We start from the raw sequence: 12,568 nt of genomic DNA on the forward strand, positions 1-12,568 counted from the left end.
AAAAAAAAAAAAAACACAGTTAACGAACCCTAAAGCATTAAATAAATCTAATTTGACCTAATCTAGTTGCATTAAATCAAAATTAGAATTTAAAGAAATTGAAAAAATAAGACAAAGTAAGAATTAACGAAACTAAAATACATCAAAATAAACCTAACTATTGGTTGAAGCAATTCATCGAACACGTTGTATGTATGAAACTACTTAAACATAGTACGTGCAATTTAAATATGAAAAATCAAGTTAATAAGAATTCAACCACAAAACATCAACACAAGTAAACATAAGAAATAAACATGAAATAAATTAAGAATTCCAACCACAATCCACACAACTTTTTTAAATACCAACGACTACCCTTCGTCGTCACACGAAAGACCCACCTTCGGAACCCCCAAAGCCGGTGGACAGTAGCTCACTGCCGGAATGCTGCACGCTTCAACACGATGATGGTGAACGGATTTTCCACCAAAGAACCCCCTCGGATGGAAGTTGACTAGACTGTGATGGACTGTCGGACCTCTCTCTGCTCTGCCGCTTGAACCCCAAGTGGAGGAACTTCGGAAGGTTGCCAGAAAAGGAGGTCACATCGGAGAACCCCTCCGGCGAGGTGGAGTTGGTCGGAACTCGCTGCCAAAGCTTGCCGCTCCTTGAGAAAGTTGCTGCTGTCGCCACTGGAATCAAGAAGAGGAAGTGGTGGGCTATGGATGGTCAGCCGGCGACAGTAAAGGTAAGGGAAGAGCCGCCGGCCGGTGGGGGAAAAAAAGGAAGAAGAGAGGTGTTGACGGTGGGAGTTGTTGCGTGCCTTAGCCACGCGAGGAGAGGAGGAAATCGCGATCTGATCAGGATGGTACTGTGTAGTGTGCGTAAAGAGTATAGGGAGAGAGCTTTCTCCCTCAAATTTGAGTCGTCCATTTTGATAAGGAAGATAGATGAAGATATGACTGTTTGATCTAACTGATGAAGAGATGAGTGGTCCAGATCAAGTTGCCTTCTTGCTTAGATCCAAAGGTCCATATCATTTCAAATCTAGATCAAGGGCAGGATGCTTAGATTTGAATCAAAGGGGAAAATTTCCCTGGATCGGGAACAATGATTCATATTAATTTAGCTTGATCTCCTCCATTTGACCTCCAAATCAGGTGAAATTTGATCCGGCTTGATCCTAATCCATGTCTCTTTAAATTTCCTACAAAATCACATAAAAATATGAAATTAAATTTCACAATTTGTAAGAAATTTATAATTAAGTCCAAAATAGATCCTCCTCTTAAAATATAATATAATCATAAAATTAAGCATGTGAGAAGGTAAAAATGTCAATAATAAGAGTCAAAATAATCAATAAAAATGCTAGTTATCAACCCTCTACCCAGACACTATAACCCATTGACAATCGGGGAATACAATGTAATGACCAATCCAGATGATCATCTGGATAAATTTGATAACGCGGCAATGCTGCATCAGTACACGAATGAGGTGAAGTGCCGAGTCTTTCTCACTACTCTCTCTGGCTCAGCGCAGTGCTGGTTCTGAAGACTACCGGACGGATCCATACACAGCTTCAAGGACTTCTGATCTGCGTTCCAGCACCATTTTGCCAGCAGTCGACGTTATCAGAAGACGAGGGTCAGCCTATTTGCCCTAAAGCAGGGCCCAAGAAAGCACTTCGAGTGTACATCAGGCGCTTTAACCAAGTAGCATGAATATCCCCTTGGTCTCATTCGAGACAATGATGAACGCCTTCACCCAAGGACTTGTCGAAGGAGAATTCTTCCGGTCGCTCATTAGGAAGCCGCCTAGGGACTTCAACCACCTGCCTATGAAGGTCAATGAATACATAAATGTGGAAGAAGCTTAAACAGTAAGAAAGAAGGAAATGTCGGCCGAGCCCACGCCGGTGGCCTAGTGGTGACCGACGAGCAGCCACCAACCGCCTAAAGGGCCAAGAGCAAAGGGGGTGCAGCCACACCAGGAGGCCAGGACACATGCTGTGCAGCATGTGACCTCCAGTCGGCAGAAGACGACAAGAGGCAAGGTATGGACGCCAATGTTCTTCTCCTTTCATCAGTCGTCGATGCACAACATGTGCAACTACTACGATCTGACACCGATTGACAGTCGATCGACGTCGAGAGGATACCACCGTTGATCTCCAACTCCCGATTAGCGACATAGACAATGGTCTACCGAGCGATGAGAGGATGAAAGAAGAGCGCCCAAATGGCACAATCAACACCAGGGGAGGGATAACGTTGATCCTACCTGAGTCCCGACCGAGCGAAATAGACTCTCCGCGTGGGAAGAAGAAAACAGAAGCAACATCGCCCGAGGAGAAATAGGCATGATCGCCAGTGGGTCGACCGACGGTGACTCCAACAGAGCTAGGAAGTCATACGCTCGGCGGCTGGAGATCCACGCCGTAGGATACAGTAGGGAGAAGGCAGAAGGGTCTGAGATCAGCTTCGGCCCTAGCGAATTAGAGGGAGTGGAGATCCCTCACGACGACGCGCTCATCATCTGGGTGGTAATTGCTAATTATAATATTCATCAAACTTTCATTGATACAGGGAGTTCGGTGAATATCATCTTCAAGAAGGCATTCGATCAATTACAAATCGATTGAAATGAGTTGCTGCCCATGATGACCCCAATCTACGGCTTCACGGGCAACGAGGTACTGTCGCTCGGACAAGCCCGATTGGCCATCTTGCTTGGGGAAGAGCCACTGAGGAGAACCAGGACCACTAATTTCATCGTGGTAGACGCACCATCGGCCTACAATGTCATCTTGGGCTGAACGACCCTCAACGAATTCCAGGTGGTGGTGTCTACCTATTGCAAAAAGATCAAGTTCTCGATGGACGACCGAGTGGGTGAAGTCAAAAGCAATCAGCTGGCCACTCGGCGATGCTACGTCGAGATGGTCAAGATCAAAATGAGAAGTGCTCGGAAAAATCTGTGCTTGGAGGTGAACGCAATCACTGAAAAGCCTCCTACATTGGTGTATAAAAAAAAGGAGGAGGTTCAGATCCACCCCAGTCGACCGAAAGCAACCACTTTTATCGTCGCCAATCTGAAGGTGGAGAGGAAAGCAGAGTTGATCGTCTACCTTAGACAAAATCACAATGTGTTCGCATGGTTGACACACGAGCTTCCCGGTATCTCCCTGAGTGTGGCTCAACATGAGCTTCATGTCCGATCGGACGCTTGGTCGGTGAAGCAAAGAAAGAGGGACTTCAGCACAAAGCAAAATTTGATCTTCCGGGCGGAGATAGAGAAGCTATTGGAGGTCGACCATATTAAGGAAGTTCAATTCTCGAGCTGGCTAGCTAATGTCGTGTTAGTCTCCAAGCCGGGCAATAAATAACAGGTCTGCATCGACTTCTATGATTTGAACAAGGCGTGCCCAAAAGACTTCTATCCGTTACCCAGGATAGACCAGATGGTGGATTCAATGGCGGGTTGCGAGCTGATCTGTATGCTCGACACATACCAAGGGTATCACCAAGTGACGCTCGCCCGTGAAGACCAGGAGAAGGTCAGCTTCATTATGACCGACGGAATATACTGGTACAACATCATACCGTTCAGACTCAAAAATGTCAGAGCCACTTACCAGAGGCTAATGAACAAGATATTCTGACGGCAGATCGGTCGTAACTTAGAGGTATACGTCGATGACATATTGATAAAATCCCTCCAAGATGTTGACCTATGCACAGATATCGAGGAGACCTGCCGAACGCTAAGGGTTTACAGAATAAAATTGAACCGGAGCAAATGTCTGTTCAGCGCAAAGAGTGGTCGCTTCCTAGGTTACATTGTCACCGAGCGAGACATTGAAGCCGATCCAAGCAAAGTCAAAGAGTTGCAAGACATGTCGCCGCTTCGGAACTTGAAGGAAGCTTAACGGCTGACCGGTCGGATCACGGCGCTGTCCAGATTCATATCTAAATCGTCCGACCGGAGCCTACCATTTTTCAAAGTGCTTCGCCGAGCTACAAAATTCTAGTGGGACGCCAAGTATGATCAGGCATTGGAAGAGCTTAAGGAATATCTTAACTTCTTGCCTGTATTAGCCAAGCCAATTGTTGGTGAACCGCTCTGGATCTATTTATCGTCCAATGAGTATGCGGTTGGGTCGACTCTAGTTAGGCAGAACGGCCAAGAGGAACAACTTGTATACTTTTTAAGCCATATATTGAAGGATACAAAGTCTCGCTACACCGGTCTGGAAAAATTATCTTATGCTTTAATTCTCGCCGCTCGGAGGCTTCGTCCATATTTCCTCGCACACTCAATCATCGTGCTGATTAACAACTCCTTGGGACAGGTTCTTCTCAACCCCGAGGCGTCAGAAAGGTTGATCAAATGGACGACTGAGCTGAGCGAATTCAACATACAATATCAACCCTGAGCGGCGATCAAGGCTCAGGCCTTGGCAGATTTTGTCAAAGAGGTCCAGAATGACAAACCGAAGGCAACGTGGAAGATATATGTTGACGGCTCGTCCACTCGGCAAGGTAACAGAATCGGTATATTGCTCATCTCACCACGGGAAGATCGGAATGCAGCTCTCCGTTCGGCTTGACTACGGCGCCACCAATAATGAAGCAGAGCATGAGGCACTAATAGCCGGTCTACAGACAGCCCGACATTGTGGGAGCTGTTAAAGTCCTCATTTACTCGGACTCTCAGTTGGTCGCTCAGCAGCTATCCAGGACCTTCGAAATAAGCAATGCTGACTCAGGCTTGATGCGGAGGCCTTCGAGGAGCTGAAGACCAACTTTCAGGAGGTCATTATACAGAAGATTCTCCGATCGGAGAACCAGGAAGCAGATGAGTTGGCAAAATTAGCTAGTTTGTTGCCACCAATCGTCATAGGGCAGCTGATTGAACAGGTCTCACTCGTGGCACATATTGACTGAATGGAAGGAATGACCTTTCCGAACGACTGGAGGATGGCTTTGACAGAGTTTCTACAGTCCAGAGTTACACCTGCCGATCAGGAAGAAGCTCGCTTACTAAAGAAGAGGGTCGGATGGTTCACTTTGGTTGGGGGCCAACTTTATAAGAGAGCCTTCTCCAAGCCCCTACTTAAATGTGTCGGATCGGAAGATGTCGAATACATTCTGCGGGAGGTGCACCAAAGTTCCTATGGAGGTCATCCGGGCGGTCATGCGTTAGCTCGAAAGATACTCTTGGTCAGATATTTTTGGTCGACCCTCCAAGAAGATGTCACTTGGAAGATTGCCACCTGTTTGTCCTGTCAAAAGTATCACAACCTTCCGCACCGATCAATCGAGGAAATGAAGGCATCCACGGTATCTTGCTCGTGCGACCAATGGGGCATGGATATTGTTGGGTCATTCCCTATGGTGACCGGTCAACAGAAATTTCTGCTCGTCACGATCGACTACTTCTCGAAGTGAGTGGAAGTCGAACCTCTTGCAAGAATAATCGAGCATATGGTCATTAAGTTTGTTTGGTAGAATATCATATGCCGGTTCGACATCCCACACCGGCTTGTATCAGACAATGGGAGATAATTCATTGGTCAGGGGCTCAGGAGTGGTGCGAGGGCTATGACCTCCAACAGGCCTTCTGTTAGAGTGTATACTAAAAGCCTAGCTTTTGTAAATATTTATTTTTGAAATAAAAGAATCACATTGGTCAAATGTCTACATTTATTTGTTAAGTGTAGTTGTTCAATTAGTTTATATTGTAGATAACATGATGTGTGATGTCACACACAGAAAATCATGTTATCAGTTCTTTATAAATTATAAACAGTTGCTCACGACTAAGATGGAAATGAACAAACCGTTGGAATAGTCGTAGTGTAATTAGGTATTAATTTATCTTGACTAATAAATTACACTAGTACACTCTTAGGGTGTGTTTGGTTCGGGGTTATTCTTGATAACCTTGGTTATCCATCCAAGGTTATCAACAAAAACCTTGTTTGGTTTAGGTATTCGATGATTCCCAAGTAATGTTCCATGCCCGACACGTCAGCAAAAGGGTCATGCAGTCCGGAATCGGAAAACCTCAGAAAACTAAGGTTTTTGTTGATTCCGGGGTTAACGAATATTTTTACCAAAAATACCCTTCAATAAGAAAAAACATGAAAAAAAGAGAAAAAATGTAAAAAAATATTAAAAAATGTAAAAAAAATAAAAAAATGTTTTACAAAATTTAAAAATTTATTTTTTTAAATAAATAAATAAAAAAATAAAAATTTTAAAAATAAAAAATAAAAATGTTAAAAAATTTTAAAAATTTTAAAAAAAAATTAAAAAAATATAAAATATAAAAATTTTTAAAAATTTTTTAAAAAAATAAAAATTATAAAAAATTATAAAAAATTTAAAAATAAAAATAAAATTAAAAATAAAATAAATAAATAAAAATAAAAATTTAAAAAATGTAAAAAAATAAAAAAAATAAATATAAATAATATAAAAATATAAAAACATTAAAAAATAAAAAAAACATAAAAAAGTAAAAAAATATAAAGGAAAAAGAAAAGTAAAAAAACATTAAAAAAAAATAATAATAATAATAATAATAATAAAAAATAATAATAATAATAATAATAATATTATTATTATTATTATTATGTATAGTTGGTTTTGTAACTGAGGGTAATACGGTAAAATATTAAATTAGGGTATTCATTAAAACCTTCAAACAAACAAGTTTTTGTTTCATTACCTAAGTTGAACCAAACAACATTTGGTTATGTTTTATTCTCTATAACCTTGGTTATGTGATTACCTGGTAATCACATAACCAAGGTTATACATGATGACTTGAACCAAACGCACCCTTAGTGTATTGAGTAGGACCATTTAAGGTAAGTTCTTTTTATACTGACTTAATAAAAGAACAAAACCTTAGTTATTATGGAAGTGTGTGCTCTTAATCCTAATATATAATAATAAGCACATATAATAATAAGCTCGATAAATCAATAGGCCCGATAAGTTGAGAAATGATATTACTTATAGTGTGTATTGTTGATTATAGAAGGAAACTGTGTCCTAGTCATCTAGGTTGAGAATGTCTCCAAGAGGAGCTCATAAAGATTATCATGTTAAACCCTGCAGGTGGACTTAGTCCGACATGACGATGAGGTTGAGTGGTACTACTCTTGGACTAAGATATTAATTAAAGTGAGTTGTCAGTAACTCAATTAAATTAATGGGCATTCGATATCTTAAACACAGGGAGACTAACACACTTATGATAAGAAGGAGCCCATAATGTAATTTGGGATTGGTGTGGCAGTGTAATAATAACTCTCTAGTGGAATGAGTTATTATTGATGAACTTGAGTTGTGTGTTCGGGGTGAACACGGGATGCTCAAGCTCATCGAAAGGCCAAAACCAATTTCTCCTCTAGGTCCCTGTCGTAGCCTCATTAAAGTCTCAAGTCCATCCAAATAAAAGTCCATCTTGGTGTCCAAGAAGGGGGCCGGCCCAAGGCTTGGTGACCAAGCCAAGGGTCGGCCACCATCTCCTCAAGAGGGTCGGCCCTATGCTTGGTGCCCAAGCAAATTAAAGGAGGGGCCAACCACTATATTTCAAATTAGGAGGGGTGTTTTGAATTTTTATAATCTTCTCTTTGTAGAAACCTACAAGTTTTAAAAGAGAGATTTTAAAATTAAAAACTTTCCTTATTTGAATTAGGCTACATGGTTTAAAAGAAAGTTTAAAAGTTTGAAAACTTTCCTTTTTAACCATCCTCATGGTTTTTAGAAAAAAGGAAGATAAGTGTTAAATTTGAAACTTTCTATTTTTGTAACCATGTTAAAAAAGGAAATTTTAGAAGAGAAGTTTTAAATTTTAAAACTTGGTTTTAAATTTTAAAACTTTCCTTTTTTAACATCCACATTAGGAAATTAAAATAGAGCTTGTAAAATTTTATAAGAGCTTACCTTCTTTGCTTATAAAATTTTTACAAAGTTTTTTTTCCTCTTTTAAGTGGTCGGCCACCCTTGCTTGGTGCCCAAGCAAGGGGTCGGCCAATCAAGCCAATCAAGGATTGATTGAATCAATCAAGAGGAAAGAAAAGAAAAATAAAAGGGGAAAAAGAAAAACAAGAGGAACATTTTAATTTTTGTAAAAGTCTTTCCTTATTTGCCTTGGGAAAGTATTATAAAAGAAGGGGAGTAGAGGCCTCATGAGACATCAATTCTTATTCTCTTGTTGGAGCTCTTCATTATGGTCGGTCCCTCTCCCTATTCTTTTCCCCTTGCTCTCTTTTCCTTGGTGGTGGTGGTGGCCGAATTTTAGAGAAAGAGGAAGAAGGCTTTGGGTGGTGTTCATCTTGGAGGATCGTCGTCCACATGACATCCAAGGTGAGGCGAGGAATACGGCAGAAGATCTTGAGGTTATTAGCATACAAAGAAGAGGTATAACTAGTAATTATTTTCCGCATCATACTAGTTCTTCTTTGTTAGAATTCCAAACACAAGATGCATATTATTATAGAGTTTCAGATTTGTTTCGAAGTTGTGTTTTTTTTTATTTTTTGAATTTGTGATTCGATTGTTCTTTTTGGTTAAACCTAGAGTTATATAAGGAAATTAAATATTAGCTTTCCTTAAAAGGCTTTGTCTAGGAAGCGGTGGTTGCTCCCATATCCAAGAAGGCCTAGTGTCTCGTCATGTTTAACCTGGAAGCCAATTTTGAAAATTAATATTTAATTGAATTTATAACATAGGTGAATTTGGATCAATAATGTAAGCATCGTTTGCGATCCAAATCTAAACCATTAAGAACAGATAAGTTAAATTTGGAATCAATAATGTTAAGTTCCGTTTGCGATTCCTAATTTAATTTCTAAAGAATACAATAGGTTGTTTAGGAAAGGTTCGACACTTATACAAAATTTTTGTACAGTGGAGCCGGTACGATCTTCCTAGGACCAACCAACACCTTCACCTCAGTGGCCTACCCCTAGGGAAACGGACAAGCCAAAGTCGTCAAGCGGGAGATCCTCAGAGTTCCATGCACTCGGCTCAACCATGTCGGAGGCAGCTGGGTCGACAAGCTCCTTAGTGTGTTGTGGGCCCTTCGCACGACTCCGAAAGAGGTGACCCGCGTAACCCCCTTCCACTTGGTATATAGCGGCGAAGCAGTCATCCCCGTGGAGCTCGGAGTAGAATTCGATCGGGTGCAGTACTACGATGAAGGAAACGCCGAACGGAGGCTCATAAAGCTCGACTTGGTGGACGAAACGCGGGTGAAAGCAGTTGTTCGGCTAATGGCGTACCGACAATAGATGAAGTAGAACTACAATCAGAGGGTGATCCTGAGGTCCTTCCAGGTCGGTGATCTCGTATGGAAGAAAGTGAAGCCACTCCACGACGTCACCAAGCTCAAAGCCCCATGGGTGGGACCTTTCAAGATAGTGTAAAAGCTCCGTTCGAGCGCTTACTACTTGGAGGATGATGGGGGAAGGCAGCTCGAGAGGTTGTGGAGCGTGAATCATCTCCAACCCTATATGGTTGGATGAGAGGTGCGCGAGTGAATACATGTCTTTTTGTATGTCTCTTGAACGCAAGGCAAAATATGAATAAAAGCGAAGAATGCCACTCTCGAGATGCATCTTCCTCAACGGTCGAGCGACAACCTTAAATCCTAGTCTACACCAATAGTGGAGCGGTGACCTTAAACCCTAGTCTACACCAACGATTAAGCGGCGACCTTAAACCCTAGTCTACACCAACAGTCGAGCGGCCACCTTAAACCCTAGTCTACACCAACGGTCGAGCGGTGACCTTAAACCTTAGTCTATACCAAAGGTCGAGCGACGACCTTAAACCTTAGTTACACCAATGGTTGAGCGACGACCTTAAAGTCTACACCAACGGTCGAGCAGCGACCTTAAACCCTGGTCTACATCAACGGTTGAGAGGTAACCATAAACCCTAGTCTACACCAACGGTCGAGAGATGATCTTAAACCCTGGTCTACATCAAAGGTCGAGCGGCGACCTTAAACCCTATTCTACACCAACTATCGAGCGACAACCTTAAACCCCCTTCTTTCCCAATGATTGAGCGATGACCTTAAACCCTTGGCTCGATGAGCGGGCAAGCGCCGGTCTTATAATCCAAGAGCGATGAACGACCGACCATGAATATGAGCTACTCAAAAAGCTCCAAGTCTTCGAAGTACAACGACCGTTCGGGACTATTCTTCAAAATACTCGTCGTCGATCGGAGGATCATAGAATCTTAATGAGAAACTCTAAAAATAAAATGGATCGATCGGCTAGATAAAACTAGTCGGGACTATACAATGTTTGAAAGACGAGTTGAGGAAAACAAATACTAGAAGAAGATAGAGCTTAGCCAAACAGGCCAGCATTCATTGAAACTTCAAAATTTTACAGAGGAACTCTCAACCTCACTCAAGGTAATCTACGACATCGTCGGGTAGCGATTTGGTCAGCTTGTCCCGACTGATGACCTTACTCGATAAAGTAGCAGAGATGTAGCCGCCTGCTTGGAGTTAGCTGAACGTCCCTTCAATTTCCAGATCGAACAAGCAAAGGGCTCGGTCAACGACCTTGTCATTGAAAGCATTCGAGCGGATGTAATTCCTCTTCATAGCCTCGAACTGGCTAGACTTAGCGTCTTGATAGGTCTTCAAAGCCGTTTGGGAGGCCTCCAGCTCGTCCTTCACAATGGTCAGCTCATTATTTTTTCTAGCGAGTTGGTCTCGAAGGGTGATTTCTTCGGTCGACCGGCTCTTTCATTCGGCAACCAGGAAGTCTTCAGCTTCTTTAAGCTTCTTAGTGAGAGCCCGGGCCTCTTTATTCTTCAGGTCGAGGTCTTCAATGGCCCGGAGTTTTCTCGCATTGGCTGACTCGATCTTGGCGTCAAAGGTGGTAACTTGCTTGTTGAGCGGAGCCAATAGAGAGGCCTGCTCTGCACTTTTTCCCGGCACGACCTCGAGTAGCACAGTGCTCTTCGCCAGATAGGCCCTCAACTTGGCCACCTCAGCATTTGTCTGCTCTTGAGAGGCGGAGGATTGGCTGCTCAACGCCTTAAGCTTCTTGACTTCCTCCTCTAAAAATATGAGCCTCTGGCACATGACCAGACTCTCTACCCAATACTATGAACTAGGAAAATATAAGTGACGAGCGGAGATAGATTAAGAAGAATATAACACTTACCTCAGTCGACATCTGGGTATGGCTGTCTACCAGCGCCCCCGGAGGCATCATCGTTGCACAGGCTCAGGCGTCAGCCCATATATGTGCGAGTGACCCTTGGATGATTATTTTGTACTCGGGGGCTCGGGACTTAGCACTAGTCGACTCATGCCATTCTTCAGTTGGCAGGTGAAGAACCGTTGTTATATGGCGCTGGCCGCTCGGGTCTGATTGGACAGAGGTCGCTCGTCCGGACAATTGGGACGAGGACGCTGTACGGATGCTTGATTATTTGACCTTCAAGGGTGGTGGCATGAAAGCCACTCGTGGCGCGCAGACAGCCCCTTGTGACAGATTGGACAATGATGGCGTCCGATCAGACGATGTGGGGCCAGAAGTTTCAACCCGTTCGACAGACCGTACCACCGAGGATGCGGAGCGGGATGAGGGCTCCGCCCGACGCCTCTTACGCTTGATTAGCGACTCTCTTAAGGAAGCCGAGCCTGATGCTCCCTCAACTTGGACGACCGGTTGCCGTTCGGAGGGATGTTTTGATCCGCTAGCCACTCCACTACTAGGCGTCCGGCTGGTTGCCCCTGCGCACACCAAGACTGGAGCCGCCTCGCTCTCGTCTTGGGGGTCTTCTTGAGACCCAACCGACTGCAGGTTGCGGCTCTTCAACTCCTCCACAACTACCGTGTGATCGCGACATCCGCAAGCTTAGCCTTGTCGGTCATACGCGCACGTAGCATGACTTCGACTGCAAAAGAGGAAGAAAAATCAGTTAGAATCAAAGGAATGAGTGAAGAAGTTGCATACCTAGGCTGGACGGAAGCCGAGTGCAGATCAGACTCAAGCCGAAGATGTAGAGGACACCCTCCAGCAGCAACTTATGGATGTCATATTTCTGACAAGCCAACATCAAAGTTACGTTGAGGTAGTCCGATCGGCTCTTGTACTGTTTCAAGGGAGGCTGATTTGCCACTTCGAGTTGCCAGTGGGTCGGGAAGTCTGACCGCTCAGGAAGGCGTACAAAAAAGAAGTATTCCCTTAAATGCTTGTTGGAAGTCGACATTTTGTCAAAGAAAACTAAGCCCACTCGGGCTTTGGAAAAGAAAAGTCCCCGATTAGATAATTTCAGATAATAAAAATAGTGGAAGATCCGGAGAGTGAGAGGAATGTCGTGCAGGCGGAACAGAACAACTACCCCGCACAGCAGTCAAAAGGAGTTCGGCGCTAATTGGTGAAGGGAGATGCGAAAGTATTTACAAACAGCGAGAAAGAAGGGATGAATAGGAAACTACAGACCGGCGGTAAATTGATCCCTAAAGAAGGTAAGACAGCTGGGCGGTGGAGAGTTTGGCCGATTGGAAGAAGAAGGAAGAACAA

The sequence above is a fragment of the Zingiber officinale genome, chromosome 7A, assembly GCF_018446385.1.
Source record: "Zingiber officinale cultivar Zhangliang chromosome 7A, Zo_v1.1, whole genome shotgun sequence".
Taxonomy (NCBI): Eukaryota; Viridiplantae; Streptophyta; class Magnoliopsida; order Zingiberales; family Zingiberaceae; genus Zingiber; species Zingiber officinale.